Source organism: Carettochelys insculpta, chromosome 31 (assembly GCF_033958435.1).
Source record: "Carettochelys insculpta isolate YL-2023 chromosome 31, ASM3395843v1, whole genome shotgun sequence".
Classification (NCBI taxonomy): Eukaryota; Metazoa; Chordata; order Testudines; family Carettochelyidae; genus Carettochelys; species Carettochelys insculpta.
Genome location: NC_134167.1, coordinates 6,376,927 through 6,400,329, shown reverse-complemented (window position 1 = coordinate 6,400,329; position 23,403 = coordinate 6,376,927). Strand labels below are relative to the sequence as shown.

General features: G+C 39.7%; 1 protein-coding gene and 1 long non-coding RNA gene across 6 annotated transcripts in view; one reads left to right on the top strand and one right to left on the bottom strand.

Annotated features, from left to right (window-relative positions):
• LOC142004150 (uncharacterized) overlaps positions 1–11,597 on the top strand; it is a 233,621-nt gene extending 222,024 nt beyond the window's left edge. For both annotated transcript variants that reach the window (XR_012642929.1, XR_012642928.1), the window contains 2 exons: positions 7,030–7,107; positions 9,988–11,597. This is a non-coding gene — a long non-coding RNA (uncharacterized LOC142004150). The remainder of the gene's footprint in view (positions 1–7,029; positions 7,108–9,987) is intronic.
• UNC5D (unc-5 netrin receptor D) overlaps positions 1–23,403 on the bottom strand; it is a 301,553-nt gene that overhangs the window by 176,054 nt on the left and 102,096 nt on the right. The window lies entirely within an intron of this gene.

Here is a 23,403-nt window from a genome sequence, read left to right as displayed (position 1 = left end):
CTTTCTCAAAGTGCACATGCAAGAGATAAAAAAGAAAGTGATGATATCTTAATCAACAGCCCAAGAGGTTATTGTTAAACTATCTGTCCACAAGATCTCCATCACTCAATCCAAATTTCTTCAATTCATTACATAGTAGTAAGCCTCTTGCACTCCAACATCTTGGAGCATAGGCCATTGATGACCATTCACCAGCATTCTCAGTCCTGGGCAATCATTTCTAGTTCTCTATGCCAGGTGTTTCTTTGGCACCCTCTTTTCCTTTCTCCTTGTGGGTTCCGACTTAAGTCTTGCTTTGTGATGTTGGTGGTTGGTTTTCTAAGGGTATGCCCAATCCCTTTACATCTTCTCTTCTTGATTTCTCCTTTGACAGGAAGTTGGTGAGTCAGTTGCCACAGGTCTTGGTTGTTGATGGTGTATGGACAGTGAATTTGGAGGATTTTACAGAAGCAGTTATTGGATAAAGTCTGGATTTTTTGAACAGCCCTCTGTTCTCCAAGTTTCTGCTCCATACAGTGGGATTGAGTTGACATTGAAGTTGACACAAGTCCACAGAGAAGTCTCCATTAGACTATTGGAATACCGATCTCACAGAACTGGAAAGGACCTTCACAGGTCATCGAGTCCAGTTCACTACACTCACAGCAGGACCTATCATCTCCCCTGACAGACTGTTTTCTCATCTATTTGCCCCAGATCCCTCACAGGCCCCTGAAAGTATTCAACTCACAACATTGGGTTTAGCAGGCCAATGCTCAGACCACTGAGTTATCCCTCCCCCAGCAAAGCAAAACAGTTGACTCCTCTCACGGAAGATTCATTCTCAAGAGTTCAGAAAATTAAATTAATTTTTGCAGGTAGCTTGACTTAAAAAGGTGATTTAACTGTATGCTCACAAATAATTCACACACATTCTCCCCCACCCTCTCACTGTATTGCAATACAGCACTAAACTAGATGCAATTCCTCTGGGCAATTCCTTCCTCTCAAGAAAGTTGCATAGTTTTTGTTTGTCTGTTCCTGCCCCCTCCCCAAGTACAGGAACAGCTACTACATACTATATCTCAATTTAGTACCCATTTATAAACTGGGTCTGAATGAGTCTCTCTCTCTCTCACACACACACACGACAGCTAGCTGAGAGTGGGAGAGACTTTAGGCGCAAGCTGTACTCAAGGCAGGCCTACAAATCAGCAGAAGATTGAATTAACGTAAGCAAATTCCAGCTATGTTAATTGTGTAGCTGGAGAGGGACCTTAATTTAAACTCCCACTATGGGAGGTTCACTTCCCTTACTCCTTCCTAACATAGGGCAGGAGTACCAGCTCTGAAGTGGATACCCTTTAGCACATCCCTACCAGGCACACTAAACTAAATTCTAGGAGATCAACCTTGGCAGCATCAACCTTCTCAGAAGTGCAGATGTGGCCTCAGATAAACACGCCTACTCTGTCTAGCTATCCAGCCGATAGAGCAGTGTTGCTCAAAGCGATCACCTTTGGCTGGTGATAAAAGTGTTACAAATCATTTTCAACAAATTAAGGGGAGCAGGACTCTGTTTAACCTGTCCCAAGTGAGGGAGCTATCCTCAGCTGAAAGGATCTTTATACTCAAAAAAATGCTGACTTGGCCCCCATTGGTGGGCAGCACAGTGGTTTAAGTTAGACACGTTGATCTTTTGGCAACTTTTCCGTAGCAAAGCCTGACTTTTTCCTCAACAGGAGGCTTGTGTAGGTATGTGGTAGGGACGAAGGAAAGCTTTGCCACGCTGACTGCTAGTGATGTCAGTATTTTTCATAAATATAAACAAAACAAAACAGTGCTAGAGTTGTGGTGATGAACAGACGCACAGCTAAGATGGGATGAGCTATGATCAGTGGTTAAAGTGTAACTGGGAGGGAGGGAAAGTACAACTCCCATTCTTCTACTAAAAGCAGATGGATGCTCCCCATTCCTGCTCCTGTCTCTCTAGTTATATATTTCCTTTTTATCACACCATCTCTGGGGGTTCCAGATTCCTGAGTACAATTTATAAATTGGAAATGCTGATTGGTTGCACCTTTTGCTCCACCCTAGGAAATATACAGTTTTACATGTCAGAAATCCCACAAGGCCACTGTACATTTGTTGAGAGGTATTTCATCAAAAGATAAAGCAAAACGTCTTCTACGACTAGACACGGAACGAATTAGTCACATTTTTTAAGATTATACTGATGCTGGCTGGCAACTCTTTACAGATCCAGTCCTGACTAATACAACCTTTGGAAGAAACAGAGAGTCTCCCTTAAATATATCAATTCACTACAGAAAACTTCATCATGTAACAAAAGATAACAGGGTCAAATTCACTGCTGGAGTCATACCATTGTGATGCCAGGAAATCATTGGACCAAACTTATCTAAGTGACCAACATTCTGATGCCCGGTGATCCCATTTGAAAGGAAGCACAAAAGGCTTACAAAATGCACAAGGCACTCCATAACATGTATGCAGCTAGGCTGAGAGTCCATTCCTGAGAAACCGGCAGTCTAAGTTCAGCAGAGGCAAGACAGTGATGATACCATTATAAGTGCTAAAGAAATTTTGCACAAGCCATTGGTGATAGAGCAGAAAATATTTTTGTTTTGCAATGTAAAAAGGTATTATAAATACTACACGAGACAGATGACTAGCTAGTGTTACATTTCACAGCACATTTTTCTGTAATGGAAGTTTTTAAAACTTACAAGCTTAATTTTGTTATTAATCGTCCAAGACTTTGCCATTCAATTTACCTGGTATCAATAGTCTATTATATATTTTAGAGTGTGTGTGCGCTTGCCTGTCTCTCAATACTACATTTGTTCAAGAACTCATCTTAAACCCTAAGAGTTAAGAACATGAAATTCAGTATGCAGCTTCCTTTTACCTTAACTTAAACCAAGGTCAAGGTTCAGTTATACCCGAAAAGTAGGAAATGCCCGAATCCCAGGATTTCCCAGAACATGTAAAAGGAGGAGCACTTTCAGGATGGCAGACGTACTTCAAACTCACACTAGGGGCAGTGATTCTGCAGAGTGATCATCGGAGGGTGGGCAGCCACAGCAAAAAAACCAGTGGCCATATGGAGATTGAGCTCTTAATTTGACTGCCTCTGGCAGGGTAAGTGCCCCCCCTCCCAGCACTCACCAGGGGAGTCCTGCTGCTCCATCCCACCATTAAGCTCATGCTGGGGCAAGCATCCCAGCCCCACTCTGATGCTATCCTTGGGCTGGACACAACAGACCCAGCTCTGACCCCCACCCATTGCCACCCTGGCTGGGGCTGGGAGAAAGACCATTTCCCACAGCTCTCAAAGACCCCTTGCACTCCCCCCCTGCCCCCAGAGCCGGGGCTGAGCCAGTAGCTGTGGCTTGAGGCCCTCCTCCCCCAGAACAGTAGGAAGGCCTGGTAGCCACAACCCAAACTGCCCTCCCTCCCCAGGACAAGGCAGGGGGCTGGTAGCCACAGCCTGATCTGCTCCACTCCCAGTACAGGACAAGGGGTGGGAGCTGGGAGTGGGTCCAGCCCCGGCCCTCACGGCCTCCTCAACCACCCTCCTCAGAGCTGGATTTGGGTTGCAGGAGGCACAGCTTGAACTGGCTCTTCTCCCTGGGGTCAGGCAGTGGGGCCAGGAGCTGTCACCCTCTTCCCCATGGCCACTGTGGAAGTCCCAAGTAAGCCCCTCCATATCTCCAGACCCAGGCCTTGAGCCCTCTGCCTCCAGCTCAAGTCCCATCACATACCTATCCTGCACCCTCCACATCTATTGTCTGCCACCACCCCCTGCTCTTAATTCTGAACCCTCTACACCCTGACTTCAGTCCCCCAACTCTCCTAGCCTCTACCCTCACTCCTGCACCCCTAGCTCCTGGCCAAACCCCCATATGCACATAATCCCCTGACATGAAGCACCTTATAACCAACCTCCTGCACCCTCCATTCCCCAAGCTGATGCTCCTCAGACTCCCACCCAACCTCCTCCACCTCCCACTTCCTTCCCTGAGCCCTCCTATGTAAAGCATCAAGCCACTATTTAAATAAACATGTACCTTTTTCCTGCTGGTAAAAACTGTAGAGTCTTACATGAAAACCAGCTGCTCAACTGCCTAATTTAGCATTACTAAGAACTTGACCCTGTGTCACCAAACCCCTTTAAATGTTAACTATTCTTTGCTTTTATTAATTTGTCTTTCCAAGCACAGCTATCAAAAGAGAGCTACCCATAAAATGCGTAATGCATCATGCAGTTAAAACCACACCCAAGTGTCCTTGCATGGTACATAAGCAGTTGATAGATGAGCAACATATTGTACAAGATTTTCTGCAATACTAAAGCCAATGGATAGTTCACTGATATCTAAACCTGGAGCTCAGAGATGCTATGCAAATCAGTTTCAGATTTTCTCCATCTAAAATAAGAAAAAGCCCTCCAAAGATACGCCCTTTATTTTCATGCTGCTAATTTCCTTAAAATCTCTGCTGTGAAGCATAGCTTGAAGAGCAATTCAAATAAACTCAAAAGCCAAGAGGGAAATACCACAGTATAATTTGAACAACAGAGCCTTAAATCCCTAATGATCTAATTAAAACTGAGTTAAAGAATTCTGTAGTTGACTTTTGCTTCCTCAGGTATCTCCAGCTTTAAAAAAGGTTTAATGGTAACACGTTCCAGCAAAGTACATGCAAACCTCAATATATGACATGCAATTAGTAACGTACGGAATGACAACAGGTGTTTATAATCTTGATCACACTTCATATGGCATTAGCAGAGCTGAAAGAGGAGAAGGGTGATTTTGTTTTACTGAGGGATTCAAGTTCACAAATGAGAACAAAAATTTTGAAGTTATCCGTGAAGTGAGATGGAGCCCTGGCTCCAGGATAGTTCATCTGGTGGGCTGTCCCAGAGTCTCAGATTCTGAAAACCTTGCGGTCCCCCAGCAGCCCTCCTGTTGGACTGCTGAGCAGCCAGCCAGGGGAGGAGGTAGGAAAGGCCAGGTAAATCTTTGTCAAAATGAAACAGTCACAACATATTTCAGTTTTGACAAATCAGAAAATTCTGATGATCGATAGAAACAAAAAAAGCAGTCCAGTAGCACTTTAAAGACTAACGAAAGTCTATCCCATGAAAGCTCACCACCTCATAAATTATTTTGTTAGTCTTTGAAGCGCTAGTGGACTGCTTTTTTGTTTTGATAGAATTTAGAGTAACATGGCTCTCTCTCTGATGATCAATAGATTGTGCCAGACATTAGTAGTAGTAGAAGATAGCCACAGAAAGAAAACCTTCCAGATGATTAAAATACATGGATATAATCAACCTATTGACTGTTTGGCCTTCATAACTTATATTAACCATTTATAGACCGTTAATATGAACTCTGGGTGAAACTGTAAAAAATAATTCTCATGGACACAACACACACAGCCAAAATTTTCACAGCTATGAAATTTTGATAACCAATTTGTGTTAATTCTCACAAGAACTGGACATCCAATTTAGGGTGTCGAAACTGAAATTCCTACAAATTAACAGAGCCAAATATGATTTCCTTACCTATTATTCCCTGCATCTTCTGTGGGTGGTACATCTTCTAAGAATCTAAGAATACAATTTAGTAGAGGTGGAGAAAGTGACTGTCATAAAAGGAAACTTTGGTTACTACAAGTACAGTACTTTTATGCAATTATGTGCATTTACCCCTCTGCTGGGATCAGCTTGAATCAGCATTGATTGAGTGGAGAAGATGAAGTTTTTGAAACTGATTCTCATTTACACTGTTGCCAAACTGATGTAAAAGGCCCCTAGTGTAAAAGAAAATCAGGTGTTTCTCTTTAAGACAGACAAAACTTGGAAGCAATTCCAATAACACACCTAATTATCTCCTCTCTATTGTGAGCAGTTTACCGAAATGAAACTTCTATTTAAACCAATCCTTAACACCTAATTGTCAAAGGTGCAGGGATCATATCCAGAGATGACTGAATCTGTGTCTCATGAAGTGCACAGCTGCTTTTAACTACAGCAGCTTTACCTCTCTGCTATCTAATTATGCAGTTTTGGATGCAAGCTCACTTTGCAAATATAAAAACTTATTTTTTCCCCTAAAGTTGCTGTCTTTCCTGATCTATTTTAGGTTTTTCTGTTCCTGCGCATTTATATGCTAAAAGTTTTGAAAGTATGTTTAAAGTAATATCTTCTTTGGGATTCTCTCTACCTACGTATAGTTTAAAATGTGGAAATAACAGGTTTGCATTTTCAATTACTATGTAGTGGTATTTGTAATATGGACAATAATCAGTCCCTAACTGCAAACCTTTAAAATACAAGCTATGATCAGATGTAACAGGTAGCTAAAGGAGGCAAATTGAGGGACAAGAAAACCATGATGCAAACAATTTTGTACAACAAGCTGTACTCTCTCTGGCTCTCTAATGTATTTATACTGTGTTAGGATTACTTCCCACTCACTGTTGCACGGCATTGCAAACTGAGGAGCTCTTTCTTAACCCACATGACATGCACTGGTCATTCTTTATCTGAAGTAGCGCTGTCCTTAGTATTATGTATGCATTCTGATCCAGCTCCATCGATGAGAATCATTCTAATTCTTAAGCAGCATCCTAGCTGAAAACTCTAAAGAGGCATAGCTTGTAAAAAAAATATTTCTTTGCCCCAGAGTTTACAAAGTGAATTCACAATCCAACCTCACAGAGAAGGAAAGCTTAGGCAACAGAGTGAAAAAAAAAAGGGAGTCAAAATCCTCTAGAACAGTCTGTCAGCCTTTGCACTGGTCCATCCAAAACATTTGTGGACTCTCTCAAAGCCCATTCTAAACACTAGGTACACTTCATTAAATAAAAAAGGAAACCTCAACAGATTTTTCAGACAGCAATTAATGCTACTGGAAGATATTTAATTAAAAATTAAGAGATTGTAATGTTCTAATTTATGTAAAACTTATTTTCTATGATCATTTTTATTTTTCTTATTTTTTTCCACAGACCCCTGCAATACCCTCACAGATCTCCAGGACTCTGTGGATCCCAGGCTGGGAACTGCTGCTTTAGAAGGACCACCTGGTACAATTATGAGTAACGTTACTAATTAGTATGTTAAGTAACCTGCAACAAACTGCAACAGCGAAGCATGCTCCCAGTAAAAAAATCTTACGATACATTCTCCAAAGCAGACTTTCTGGACAGATTCTCATATTACAATCAGGTCTCAGCAACATCTGGTAGCTTCTTTCTTAATGTCCCAAAGCACACAGAATCTAATTATTATCCTTGTGGTCTCTACTATTAATTATAATTACCAATATAATAAGAAGTTGAAAGCTCAGATCCGCGGCATGTCCTTTTCTGACTTTGAGCCATAATGGAATCATTTTCCCCCACAGGCAGACCCTCCATCCAGTTTAGACAGACGCTCTGAAGGAATTGTGCATTCCTGTTAATAGTGGGTGACCAATATGTAATATGGTGACCAATATGTAATATTGGAGACAAACACTAATACAATCATACCAGTATTTACTTTCCGTAATATCCGTGTTTTCCAATGATAATGTTAAATCAATCTGTTTACTAGTGTTATTTCTGTTCAAAATGTTTATTGGCCTGTTCTACTTAATCCAATACATATATAATTTACCAGGCTACCCAAAAGTAGGTATATTTTGCAGATACATGATTTATGATACATAAAATAAATATTCTCAGCTTTAATCCTTGCACTGAAATGGAAAGGCATAATTGCATGGTGCTGCTTTTCATTCAGTATAGCTTTAAAACAATATTCCTGCTGCCATCCAATATGTGCTTATCTGAATGTTGGTGCAATTAATAAGGAAAAAACATATAGAACATAGTCGTGGTCTGTTGCATCATGATAACATTATTGGATTCCAAAGCATTAATTAAGTCTTGAATATGAAGAGCAGGAAGAATGTACACACAGAAAATGGGAAAAGCACTGTAGATAGCAAGGCAGAAAAAAGACATACAGAGAAAGGTGTATTTAAAAGAAAGCAATGTGTTAACTTTCACTTCCTTTTAGTGAATTAATTGCTATGCTAGCCTTCATGGAAATAAAATTTGAATTGTCAAATATTCTAGTATAGTGTAATACTACAGAGCGCACCCTGCAAGGCATTTTAGCTCATTTATGGTTTTTATAGTCTTTATATGCTGTTTTCTGCATCAAAACATAGTAAGTTTTCTGTAGTGCTCTTTAGTTAATTGTTTGAGCAAATAATTTTCCAACACAGTCCTTCCTCCCACCCCTTTTCTCAATATCAGACAGACTTACTAACTCTGAAAAAAATTAAGGAAATCCTTCAGAGATGAAAAGCCCAGCAGGAATGAGCCATTACTTTAGTTTTTCCAATGGCATTTATATATATATATATATATATATATATATATATATATATAGTTTTTCCAATGGCATATATATATATATTAAATCTCATAAACACAAATGGCTCCAGCATGATTAAAGTTGCATATGGCCTAGAAAAATCCTGAAAGGTCCCAACCAGCTAAGGCTAGGAGCGGAAAGAACTGGTGCTGTATCGCCAATGAAGATGCACCACCATGAGGGCCAACACTGGTGAAGAACATGTGGTCTTAATGCAGATGGCCATGGTCTCTCAGAAAGCTGCCTGGTTTGAAGGCATGAGCACTGCAAATCCTTATTTTTGGCAGCATGAGTTGCTCCTTGTCCCTCCCAGATGCATTGATGTTGTGGGATTTTTGCAGAAGAATGTTTCATTTCACAGGCTTTAATTTGACAAGAGAAATATGGTTCTTTAGACAATTTTAACAGGTGAATATCTAGCTTAACTTCTACAGAGCCCTCCTTAATCCCCCTAGATAGTTACTGGTTTCACTGCCTGTTACACCCTGTAGATGTTTTCCCCATAATAGGTAGAAAAGCAAAGGGACAGAGGTTCCAAACTGTAACATCTCCAGATGGTTATTTCCGGAGCCCCTACAAAAATTAGATTCTATTGCTGCTTCTTGACATCTTTGTTCAAATATGACTTCTTCAGCCATGGCCTTCTGATAGGCACAGTTACACTGGGTGCCATCTGTTACAAGTGATTAAAGTTGCAAAGTCACATTTGCACCAGCAGAGACATGGTCCTGCTTAACAATAGTCACTGGCAATTTTAGCTCAGTACACTTCAGTCTTCAATTTTTGCTACATGGTGAAACCTGTACCAATTATGAACTAAAGTTGGTTTTGTAATTGAATGTTGACATACCATCCATCAAAAACATATCACCTTCCCTTCTCAAAAGGCCCACTTCTGAGCAGAAACAAAGGCAAGGCAAGGAAATTTTAACAACTCGAAATATTGCCCATCCAAATCACACATTTTGAAGGGGACAACAATTTATCTCATGTGGTATAACCAGTTAATTGTTAAACACAACATTTCTCTCTCTCTTTCTCTCTCTCACACACTCACACACCCCCTCATCCCTTCCCCCAAAGAACATCAATCAGGAATTGATTTGTGTTGTGGTCTAGCCAGTCATCAACTGCATTTCACTCTTTTAAACCATATCTGCCCTGGGGATTGCAAGTAATCTGAGTAAGCACTGTGCACTTTGGTCTTCCACAGTACAGACAGTTTTACAGAGAAGACAAGTTAACAAAAGACCACTCAGCAAGATTTGAGGTCAAGAACATTTTTTCCCCATGTGAAAACTGTTTTCACCTACATTTTGAGTTAAGAAACCTGAATTTTCCTACTGCAGAATTTTTCAAAATGTCAGGACAACATCCCAAGAGAGGGACTAACCTCCCCCCAAGCAAGCTTGGAGACAGACTGTTAAAACAGTATTTCTCTTTTGCCTCACACCCCGCCCACCAATGCATAAGACTTAGCTAAATTAGAACTTGCTGCTTTACTGCCCAATTAAAATCCTTTTTTTTTTTCCTTCCAGGAGGAAATGATGTCTGATAATTTAGCCTGACAGTTTATGTTTTGGCTCTGAGTGACAGGAACAAAAAAAAAAAAAAACCTAAAGAAATGAGAGCTTGTCAGCAGCTGAGGGACACACTGACTCATACGGACGGGAAGGAGTTTGAAGAGTGATGTTCACTCACACCACACTTTCAAGTTGTTCAAGGGAAGGAAGAAAAAGCATCACCTTGTCTGACAAAATGTTCTTAATTCTAGTTGTCAAAAGAACACAATGTAAATAAGAAATTTCAAGTGGGCAGCTTTAATACAAATATTTGTCAGTTACAGGCAGATTGTCCACTAGCATCAACATCAAGCTACAAAATGTTCTTAACATGAACTCTCAAAACAAGAGCCTCATTAGTACGACAGGAAGGTCTGGATTTGAAACAAGATGCTCCCAGCTTGACACTGTAGTAAGGATGTTTGGCAAGAAATGAATTCCCCTCCCCTAATCTGATGAATAATGTATACCAATGATTGTGACAGATATACTCAAAAATTTGTTCACAATACTGAGCAGACTTCATTTCTCCTTTATATCTCCCCTCTTCGATACATGCCATGACCTTCAAGTTGCGATTTGAATATCTGATCTCAAATGCCAAAAGGTTAGTGCAGTCAAGCCCTGCAAATCTGATGGCAGCAAGACTGTATTCACCATGAATTTCAGAATTAATGCAAGTTCAGTAAGGAATTTGTGTTTCAATAACATTTCAGCATGCAAAAATATTGGCCAGGGAATTAAGTAGCCAAAAATATTCTTAAGCAGAACTGCAAGGAATGCCAATAACAAGTGAAAACTGTAAGAGGATTTAGGAGTTCCCGGTTTTCTGTCTGGATACCCAAGTAAATAAGGGATTGAGTAATTTTTTTTAACATTTCAGAGAGAAGTGGACGGAGTAATACCACTAGAGCTTACTGAAGATATGACACATGTAAAATTGCCACTGTCATCTGTTCTTCCCCACTCACATTCCGATTGTGAGCGATTTCTTAAGTCATTTTGATAACACATGGTGAAACATTCCAAGCCAGCACTTTTCTGTCAGGTTGCTTGTATTGCCATTCATTAAGTCTTTTGCACTTCAGTGGGCAGGGACCTATTCCCAGAGCTGCAGGATCAGGGAGAACTATTTCAGTAATCACTAATATATTTCCATATTTCAAGCTTCTAGTCAAGTCTTTGGGCGGGGGGAAGAAAACCAAACAAACTGAGGTGGTCAATAACCACCATTAACAGGGCTCCTCAGTGGTATTTTTGCTTGGGATCATTCACAGTACATTACAGAAACAAACTACTTTCTTTAAATGTTACAAAAATATGCGGCTCAACATCTTTAGTACTGTGACTTTAAGATGAGATTGCAGTAAAGTAACCCATTGTTCCACTGACCTACTAGAGAATGAAAGGATTCTACTAATTTGTGGACATTAGAAATTTAAATGATTAACTGAATACGTAATTATAATTCCCATGGTGCCGTTCTAACAGGTAATGTACAAATTGATTTCAGTGGGGATGGAATTTCACTCTTGAAATTAAGATCCTCGTAGCTTACCTTTTTTTCTTTTTTTTTTAAATAAAGAATTCCAATGTTTATCACTATACTAGAACCTCAGAGTTACAAGTTGCTTGCTCAACCACATACCTCTTTTGAAATCTGAAATGCAGTCAGCCAGCAGCAGAGGGGGGAAAAAAAAGCAAATACACTACTGTACTGTGTGAAATATAAACTAGTAAAAAGAAAGGGAAAACAGTATTTTATTTCTGCATTGTAAAGTTTCAAAGCTATATTAAGTCAGTGTTCCATTGTCACATTTTGAAACAACCATCTTAACATTTTATTCAGATGTATAAACAACCTCATTCCTCAGGCGTTCATAACTTGCATTTCCAATGTACTAGTTAGTTGAATAAAGGAATATATAAAATAGCATCCCAGGTCCCATATTGAAGGCGCTGCACAAAAATTCAGAAGAAACAGTCAGCCTCTGACCCAAATTCCTCAGTCAAAACAGAAACAAGAGGGTGGGGAAATCTGAACCTCTGTACTTCCACTGCAAAGAACAGCAATACACTCCAGGTATGTTTCTATTTTTAGAACAAATTTTTCCCCCAGCATGTCAAATAAATTTTGTGAGGAGGGCACCCATATCCATCTTCTTCCAACTCCACTAACATGATGTGTAAGTTCAATTCTTCTACTGTTAAGAATCTCAGTGCTTTATTAGCTGTAATAGACACCAACTTTCAGATAGCACTTTGATGGATAAGGTGCCAATTACGCTGACAGCTTTTCCATCTGATGCCCAGCTGGGGTTTTGTCTTACCTCACCTGCCATACTCTTCATTAGCAGGCAAAATGATGTCATGGGGAATGACAACGAAACCCCAAGGCTGATCCACAGACATTCCTCCAATTCATGTATCTATCATTTAAAGTGGCAGCACATATTCCTACTCCAGAGACTTTGTGTACATTTTTATTTCTATCCATGTGCTATCTGATGACCTCTCTACATCTGCCAAGATTTAAAAGAAAAGGGACAAATCTCCAGAGAAGGAACAGCAGAAAGAGACAAAGTGAAGCTGGATTAGTTTCTATATTACAATATATTGTATATGTATTTATTTATTTATTTATACAATATTTATTGTATATTACAATGAACAGCCTATGAAACATTTAGAGACATTTTCCTGCTATGGTTCAATATACATAAATCAAATGTAATAATAGTGAGGTGTCACCATGGAGCTGACAGCTTCATAAGACCACTGGCCAAGGTGCATGGGGTGGCTCTGCACTCCCAGAAGGAGCAGGGTCTTAGGCAGAAGCAACAGGGCCAGGGCAGCTGGCCCTGAGCACCATCCAGATGGTGGCATGCTCCCCCACAGCCCTGAGAGCTGCTTGGAGAATGCCATGTGATGTTCCAGTGGTTATTTAAAGAGCCTGGACCTCTGGCCACCATCACTGCCATAGTAGAGATGGCCATGACTGGGAGGCCCAGGCCCTGTTGAATCACCAGGCACTGGTGAAGTTTCTCTCTTTGACCCTCCCCTCTCCCCATCACCAGGCCTAGGTAACATGAAGGCACCAATTCAGCAGACACTGGAGCCGAAGGCTGTATGGGGTGAGTGTCTATTTTGCCTTTACATAAAACCATGTTACACTGACATCTTGAATACTGCGTGTACAGATGTGGTCCCCTCATCTCATAAAAAGATACATTGGCATTAGAAAAGGGTTATTAAAATGATTAGGGGTTTAGAGCAGGTCTCCTATGAGGAAAGATTAGAGACACTAGGACTTTTCAGTTTAGAAAAAAGGAGAATGGGGTGGGGGATATGATAGAGGTATATAAAATAATCAGTGGTGTGGAGAAAGAGAAGAAGGAAAAATTATTTACTTGCTCCCATAACACAAGAACTAGGGGACACCAAATGAAATTAATAAGCATCGAGTTTAAAATAAAAGGAAATTCTTCTCACTACACACAGTCAGAATGTGCAACTCCTGGCCAGAGGAGGCTGTGAAGGCTAGGACGATAACAGGGTTTAAAAAAGAGCTAGATAAATTCATGGAGGTTAGGTTCATTAATGGTTATTAGCCAGGATGGGTAAGAAAGCCTAGCCTCTGTTTGTCAGAAGCTGGAGATGGATGGCAGGAGAGAGACTGTTACCTATTTGGCTCAGTCCCTCTGGGGCACCTGGCATTGACCACTGTTGGCAGACAGGGTACTGGGCTAGATGGATCCTTGGGCTGACCCAGCATGGCTGGTCTTATGTTGGCTAAAAAGAAGAGAAAGTTGCACTACCCTTTGGTGACTACGGGTCCTTTCGGGACCCTGTTCTACTGGACAGAACCAGCTGCTTCTTTCAATTGAAGGAAGAAGAGCATAACTTGACATGATTTAAAACATGGACGAATGAGATTATTCTGGGAACAAGTTCTCCTTGGAAAGATTTGAACTAGAATAAAATTGATGAGCCAAACTGGCAAGGAATGTGGACTGAACTGCATGTACAATCAATACAGGACCACATGGTCAGTAAATACCCCAGGCAAAAGTGAATATCATATCTGTGAATTTCTAGAACAGAGCACAAGCTGACTCAGCCATCAGAACCCAACAGAAGGAATGATTGATGGATGAGTGTCTGTGGGGTGATTTTGGTTTCCATCCCTTTAGCTTCTTCTAAAATATTAATTAGATAAAATTTCATAAATATAGACCCACTGGGCAGCCCTTGAAAACATGTGACTGCTTTGGGAGATATTAAGTAATATTAGAATAAAGAAAATTAAATTTACCTGGTGACAGGGACTCCTGTATTTGAGTACATGGAGAAGCCAATGATGTTATGCCCTGGGGACTACAGGACTGTGAACTAGAAGTCTTTCAAAGCACTCAGGATTAGGTGGAACAGACTAGATCAGAGAAGAGCAGACAAGGAGGAAAAGAGCCATCTATCAATTGGTAGCCACCTTCCCTGCTTGCCAGGTAGGCACTGTGTGGGCCCAGCACAGGAATTGCTTGTGCAGGTATGTGAAAGACCTGCTCACTTAAGGGAATGTTTCGTTTGTATTACTGTGTCTAACACAGGGGCCACGTGACCATTGCAACCTTTTTACAGCTGAGGTAATTCCTTTTCAATAAACTACCATGCAGGCTTGGCTTAAATTCTTGCGTCACTTCTTATTTTTCACCTACAGCATGAGCAAGCAGCTCCACCAGGGGCTATTAAGGATACAAGCAGGGCAAGTTGGGGAGAGAGATGGGGGAGTCAACTATAGCTTCCCCTAACTGTCCAACGGCATACACCACTCAGGAAAGAAAAATAAGCCATCTATTCTTAAAGGAACCCCATAGAATGACGAGCATACAGTACTGGAGAAGAGATTACAGTGAGGGATTGTGCGCCAAACATTAGCATCTGATCCTGCAGGAAGATAACATGAACTTTGCAGGTTAACTTACTGGGCATAGGATCTGGCCCTTAAAGAAAAAATATATATATATATATATATATATATATATACCACATGCTTATGGGAGCAGCCATACAGGCAACAGTAGAACATGGAAATGCTTATATAGCCAGGTTTGCAGAAGAGCTTTACACCCAGCAACAGAACAACAGAAGCTATAGGCACTTTGTGAAAAACTGGTCCATGTATTAAGTACTTAAAGGCAGTTGAGCAATTCGAAATCTGCACCGTCTCCCCTATTGTTATAGTAGTGCCCAGAATTCCTTGGCATGGACAAATGATTGCATTGTGCTTGGTGCTGCATAAACAGAATAAAAATTTCTCCTTGCCTCAGTGAGAGTTCAATCTACATTTTCTGCAGTAAATCTAAGGTAATCGAATTGTCAAGATGAGGGAGGCTGGAAATGCACAATTTACACCAATTGACTTGGATTTACCCATACCTTACACTTAGCATCTGAATTTTCCCCAGGATATCGACCTGCAATGTTAATATTGGGCACATGGTACCTGAGGGTCCCAAATATAAAAGATTTTGAAACATAAAGCCTGTATATAAACACAGTTCTGGAATCTGGCCTTCTTAGGGGGCAATCAGATATGAATGCCAACTGTAAGTATTGGATTTTACGTTTTGTTCCTGTGCTTCATAGGTAAACACCATTTGGAGAGGAATTACTCAATTAATGTGCATTTTTAGGTTCTTATTTACTGGTCATAAAACTGAGATATTAGCCATTAAAAGTAAATCAATAAATGCCAGAATATTCCACTTACATTGAGTAGTGCACCTTATTTGGCAAATAGCCCCATTGATTTCTGTGGCAGAACTTGTGGAGTGTGGTACTATTTAATCTGGGAGCACACAGTAGAATCTGGCTCCAAGCACAGAGCACAGGTAAGATGTTCATTTAAAAGCATGTGTCTCCAAATAGCTCCTAAAAACATATATTTGCCATATTACCAGGACATGGAAAAGTAGTAAAAGTAGGGAAGTCTCCCTATTACTTGTAAGCTTCAGCATACTAGATCAGCTAACCCAAGTGCCCCTGCCGACCTTTTCATAATCTGTTTTAAAATAAAAGGTGTTTCTGTGTTCAATAAACAAAAATTAAAAGCTAATTACCACCATCTGGGAATCCTTCATGTATTCTATGTTCTTGTATCAATTAAAGTGTAGTCTCTCTCACCACCACCCCACCCAAAAGAAGGGGGGGGGAATCAAAAACAGAAGCACAGGAAGAACTAGAATTTCTGCAGAAGCCACCACAACATAAAGACCTTAAGCATAGCATCTAAACTTGAATTTACCCCAACTTACTCTCGGTGATTTCCTTAATGGCATGAATTGATAACACTCTTAATAAAGTTTCATCTTTATCTTGATTTTCTCTGCATTACTCTGGAGGGATGTAGAGGTATTGATTATTGCAGGAGAGATGGATTTGGGGCCAAAGCCCATTGAAGTTAACTGAAAGTCAGTAGTAATATTTTTAGTTGACTTCATTGGGGTTTGGATCAACTATAAAACAGGAGACCAAACTGGAATGAGGCTTGTTTTCAGAGGGAGTGTTTCCTAAATGATGTTCCATGGAACAGTGGTGTTCCATGAACAACTTGCAGGTGTGCTGTAAGCGTCTGACACTTTTCTGACATTATACACTGATGGTATATGTTTTCAGTTATTAAAAAGATACACAACCTTACTACTTCATTTGTAGGATACCTGGTTAAATTACTTTATTTTGTTTTTGCTGTTTTTTTTTTTGGTCTGACAATTCTTTTTGAAAAAAAATTTAATAGGTGTTCTATATGAAAATTATTGTTTGGTGCTCCATGGTTTTAAAAAGTTTAAGAAACTCTGGACCAGTCTATACCATGAGAGGACTTCAAGGGAGTTGGGTGCCAACTCTTAGTTTAAACAGAAAACTGAGCAACTAACTCCTTTGGGGTCTTTTGAAGTTCCCAGCCAATGAGCATTAGTATAACGCAAGAGATCATAAAAACACTGCAACTGTGTGGAGGGACTCCTTGCTACCATCACTAGTTCAGATTTCTGAGCCCATAACACAAGGGTGACTATAACAGGAGAAACAGGGAAGACCTGAGAGAAAGTACAAAGCATTTAAAAAGGGAATGCATTAGATCTAACTGAATCCAGGCAGCAGTCTATTCACTGCCCTTCTTCATTAGTGCTTTGTAGTTTCAGGTGTGAAAAGAAGCTAAACCTTAATTGTGAGAAAACTCTCTTTTGACATTCATGATCTCTGCCATCATTAAAAATACCAGACAACCTTACTGTCTAAAGGATTTAATAGGTAGCTCTGTGCCTGGGATTGGAAATATCTGGGACAATTATTTTGCAGCATTGCAGAGACCTGGATTTATGGGGTAACACTCATTTTCTAGGTACGGGGTGTCAGGTGTACCCTGAGGTCAAGCACAATCAGTTTGGCAGGCTGTACGCATGGCAGCTCTGTGCACCTACTCCAGAGATCACTGACGTCAGTGGGAGCCTTTTATTTGATTTCAGTGGACTTTTGATAAGGATCTAGAAGTTTATTGTTGGTTCTTGCGAAATTTTGACATTGCACATCCTACCAATGGCTGGTTGGAAGAGAGAGAAGCAAGAAGGGAAAGGCAATAAAATGATTCCTCTTGATTTTAGGAAGGCATTGAACGTGACTTCTTCCTGAGCACACTAGGAAAATGACATGAAAGTAATAAAATGTGGGTTGAAAGTCCACACGCAAAAAATCCAATATCCATGGTTCACTGGCATGTGTGGAGGATGGAGAGGGAAGAGGCAGAGGGAATATATCTAGTAAGACACTGTTACTGTACACCCTTTGGATAATGTAGTGGGGAATTCATTTATAAAACTTGCAGATAACACCATGTTGAAAGGAGGTGCAAGCACTTTGGAGGACAGAATTAGAATTCAAAAGAGCCCTGACAAATTAGAGAATTGGTCTGAATTCCACCAGAGGAAATTTGATCCAGGTAAGTACAAAATGCTTCCCTTAGGAAAGCAACAATCAAATGCACAACTACAAAATCTGGAACAACTGGATAGGGGTAATATTGATGAAAAGGAACTGGGAGTGATAGTGAATTACAAACTGAATACAAATCAACGTGACAGTTGAGAAAAAACGCTAATGTCACTCTAGGATGTATTATTTAGGTGACGTATGTAAGAAAAGGGAAGTAATTGTCCCACTGTACTCATTCCCTTTCAATGCTTCCATTCTCTAAAAAGAAAAGGAGTGCAACAGAATCAGCATTCAGACCAACCCACTTGGCAAATTACGGCTCGGTAGGCAGTGCCTATAACCCTACAATCTATGACTGCGCCCATATTCAAATTCCTGAGAAAACCTGATAGAAAATTTAGCAAGAAACCTAAAGAATATTAAGCATATCAGGTAGTTAGCAGGTTAAAAGCATAACTTGCTCCATCTCAAAATGGCCTCATAGAAGCAGGCCAAAAGAGGAGTGACATTTAGTTTCTTAATCTCAAAGTACTGCACTTTTAAAATAAACCTTCACAAAACCTAAATGAGGACTAACATGGGGATTTCCATCTCAGAACCTCAGACCATACAATATGTTAAAAGTCAGGAAACGGAGGAATCACTGCAATCAGAGGAGGCCAAAACTGTTCCAATACTTAAGTGTTCTTAGCAGTTGTGTGTGTATGGTATTTAGTTATGCTAAGTCCATATCAAGAAGAGCAAAAAATACACGCACACATGCACACAGATTGCCAGCGTCTCAGTAATAATGGTCTGGATCTATACTGTGCCAGAGACTACTTTCACTCACTTTAAAGTGGGGGGGGGGACAAAAAAAAAGCAAAGCACAGGGAGCTTTCACCCCTCTAACCTTATAAAAGCAACCTAATTCTAAAAAGAACTTTTGGAAAAGTCTTGGAGGATAGTTTTTGGCTTACTTTTAATAGGCAGATGCTGTTAAACAAAAATCTATTGCAACAGACATCTGACTCACTGAGACAGAGACAGATGGCTAACCCCTAATGTACTATTTATCTGTCTACCTACCTACTTATTTGGTTTCAATCATTGCAGTACCTCCCTAAAGAAAGAAATTTCATTATCATTCATTCTTTCTCTTCATTCTGCTCGTAAGAGAGAAGTTTGAGTCCTTCTTTTTAAAACACACACGTTCCAATAATGGAAAAAATTTCATGAAATAGTCATGGACCCTAAGGGCGGGCAGGGGGAGGACCAAATAAAACTACACTCAAGTGTCTATTACATATATTTTTAAAAAATCCCACTCATGGTCCTTTTTTTTTTTTGGCTCATAACATCAAATTGTACAGCAGTACTGACACTTTTAGCATTCAAAAATGTGCATGCACCACTTATATTAAATATGATTATTCATGTTTCATGGCACATACATTTGCTTCCTAAAGTTCCCCATGGTCAGAAATTCCTAAGATCTAGGGAATTTTGTATTATTTCAGGATAAAAGATAATGCTTCCAGACAGGGACAGTCTTGTGGTTAAAAGACTCAGATGTCTGTTTAACCCAGAGCTTTGTCACAAACTGGATGTGACCTGGGCAAGCCACTTGATATTTCTGAGTCTCACCAGTATAATGGGATAACAACATGTCTCTTCCCTCACTCTTGGAGTTGTCTGTATATACTGTAAACTCTTTCAGTCATGGCCTTTCAGTATATCTACATACCTCACCTAGCACAATGGGACACGAATGATAAATCACAAAGATATAGGCAGCAAGAAACAAACAACATTAGACCAGCTTAAAACATGTGAAGCTTTATAATAAAAGGTTTGTTGTAAGGCTGTGAACATGCAGTTGCACATTTTAAATTCACCAGTTATGATTTTTTTAAAAACTAACTCTTCCACAGATGGATGATGGGATCATGTTAGAACAGGGTTATCAATACACACATTGTTTTTCACCCATATATTTCTGCAATTGTCATGTTCTAGAACTTCCCATCAGAAATTCAATCAGAAAAAATATTTTGATTCTCCTCCTCAAGACAAAGTAACTAATTTTCATTCTTAAGTGTATTTACATGAGAATTAGGAAATACTGGTTTATTAATATTTGTGTACATGTTAATGGTCACAATAAGATTTCTCCCTACACGGAAGAACTTGGGAGTCTTGAAGAATATGGAAGATGCACATGCTACCAAAACACTTCAGATATTATCTTCACCAGGACTGAGAAATAAATTGAGGGAAAGCAAGTTGATATGAGTTGCACGCAAGCCCAGGTTCAACAGTAAGGAACAGTCATAAGGCTAAGAATTTTGCACAGAAAGGAGAACAACTTGTAAATGCTTGGCCAACTAGGTGAAATCCTGCCCTATCAACAGCTGACTGATACATTTAGCCTCTTCACCCGCAAAGCCAATTTAAACAAAATAACAAATGCTTTTGGATTCAGTCAAACTGCAACATATCTTTATATAGCTCAGTATATACGTGCGCACATACTGTGGTTGATTCCTTGGGCTAGGAAATAAAATCAAACTGGTTTCTTGACTGCTCCCTATACCACCAAACATGTGCAAACAAGTTCTCTGTACTTTTTAAGACAAGGATGAAAATGACAAAGCATTACTCAAACATGATGCCCAAACATCCAGAGAACAATCCCGGCTTCTCATATTTGCAAGATGATAAAAAGTGGCCTGTTACCTAGCTGCAATTTGATTCAATTTCTCTGCCCCTCTCCTAAGAAAAGCATTATTATTAATTTAGTACATTTATCACTGACTGTGATTGAAGGGACTTTTGTTCTAAGACATGAAGACAGATTTGCCGAGTCAGAAAGCAATTTTTAAGCCTTTCATCTATCAATAGTGTCTGAAAAGGAACATATAACATGATGAGCCTTAAAATTGACCAAAATGACACAAAACAGGTGGATATGAAGTGGGACATGGACAAGAATGACTTAATAAAAATGAGAGATGGAGAAGACCCACTGGAAGTGGAGATGTTTTATGAGCATATATGCATCCATATGAAATAGGCATGTCTCAGATGGCAGGTCACCTTACCTCCACAGCTATTTATCTCATTTGTTTTTGTGAAAAGTCTTTTCACAGGTACATCTAAAGCTGATATGGAGATCAAAGGCCAGTCATAAAAGAGATGAGGTCTTAGATCTTGTCTACGTAGAACAATGGGAGAGATTTAACAAAATTGTTTTATAAGGTACAAGCCCCTTATGTGGCTACTCTGATTTAAGGCAAGTCTTGTATTGATTTAACTGAAGTCACTTTCTAAAATCAGTAGTGCAGGTCCATACTGTACTGTTGGAAGTTTAGATCTCCAGCTGTGTCCACAAGTGCCTAACTAAATCAGTTTTTAATCAAAGGGACGTCAACTGGCCACTCCATTAATCAACATGCACCAAGAGGGGCATCAAAATCACCATCTTACATTTCCAAGGAACTTCAAACTACATTCTATAGATCTGAAATACACCCTGGGGGTCATTTGGTCTGACCCTGAAATGTTCCCCTCCCCCCATTTTTTTTTCTCCCAGTTCTTAGCAACTCTGCATGACTGCAGGATGGAAAGAGTAGAATACCATCATACCTAACAGAAACTTCAGAAGAATCACACAATTGGCTCTGCCAAGAAGTTCTTTATTTTAATAGAGACTAAAACCAGTAAGTGGCTGACAGTATGAGGAGTTATCCAAGCACTTGGCAGATAATGGGAACTCAGCACACATCTGGGTTCTTTGTTCTTAGTTTACATCTCCTTATCACATTCTTTTTCCTTTAAATGTAACATATTAACCACCAGAAACCTATTAGTACATATATTTAACAATTATCACAGTATATTTTTACATAATACAATACAAATACACCCCATGTAATATACATCCTGTGTGCATATGATCATATGCATTTATAATCCCATGCACCAATTCAAACTATCTCTGGGACACATCTTCACCTGATTCAAGTTAGCATAGAATACGGAAAATGTTGGCTGGTAAAAACCTGCTACCTTGACTTCAGCAGAGCTATTTTGCCCTACATAAGGATGTGGCCTGGGGTGGGAAGAGAGATTGCACACAACCACATACATACAACTCATATCGTGTTTTATTTAGATGTAATGCTGGCACAGTTGTTGAACTTGACACTGAATCTGAAACCTGCCAGAATCTCTATTGTGTGATTTAAACCTGCTTGAGTATAACAAAATAGTGAGAGAAGCTGCCTGAATTCTACATATCTAGCAATAGTTGGATAGTTTCCAATTACACCAAAATCTGTTTTGTCTATGTGAGAGGAATAAATCAGAGAAGATAATTTCACCTTTAGTAAAGCCAAGCAATCAGCTCATCCATCATCTTCCATCAGTGAAAAATTTAGTAAATAGCTGCAGAATTGGAGTCAATAAAACGTGCTTAAATACAACTGAGGCTTTTACTTGCTGTGCTTTTAATTTGGTAAATAAATGTCTTCCGTTGGGCACACACCCTAGAGTCCCTGCAGTGACGTGGATTAAGTGCTCTGTTAGCACTGAAGTTCAGAATGGATCTCTGAGGTATAGCTAACTATAATGGCCTTGAGTGTTCAGCCTAAATCTCCCTGCTGTTTAATTTCAAACATTAAAAGGTGCATACGGGGGTAACAAAACTCCGGAGTTAAAAAATATTACCCTTTTTATGGTTTTATTTAGTCCGTTAACTGTACAAATAAGAAGTGTGTGTCTTACAGGCAAGAAATACAAGTGTAATAATATCTGAGAGTCTGGTAGGATATATTGTTAATTAAATTGAGTTTAGCCCCGTAGGGCATGCACTTTTTTGTTTTTAAGAAAAGACTTAATTAAGAATAAATATCAGGAAAAGAAATAGGAGCACACTTATTAAATAGGGTGGGTGGGAAGAGGGGTGTTATAACTTCAGTCACTGGAGACAATTCTTCTATTAAGTAAGATTTTCTCACCCACTGAGCTTTTTCATTGACTAGTTTTGTAAGTAATGAGTATTGTATGGTGCATGCTTACTGAGTTTTTACCCTACTGATATAAACTCTAAATTCCTTTTCCCCATAGGAGCAGAATGAAGCAGCAAAAGCTATGTATGCTAAAGAGTGGATTGCCCAAAATGCTCAGCACCCATGATTGCTGCCAGATGTTTGAAAGTAGTTTGGAGCCAGATCTGCAATCTTGATGGATGGGGAGTGTTTTGGAAAATCTGATTCCAATGGTCACAATGGGAGATGTCAGGCTCTGCACACCCTGAAAAATTAGGTTCCCCAATGGGAGCTGGGCTTTTGAAAATCTGACCCGAAAACCATGACCTTGCAAAACTGATGCACATGTAGAAGTTTCAAGGAAAGTAACTCT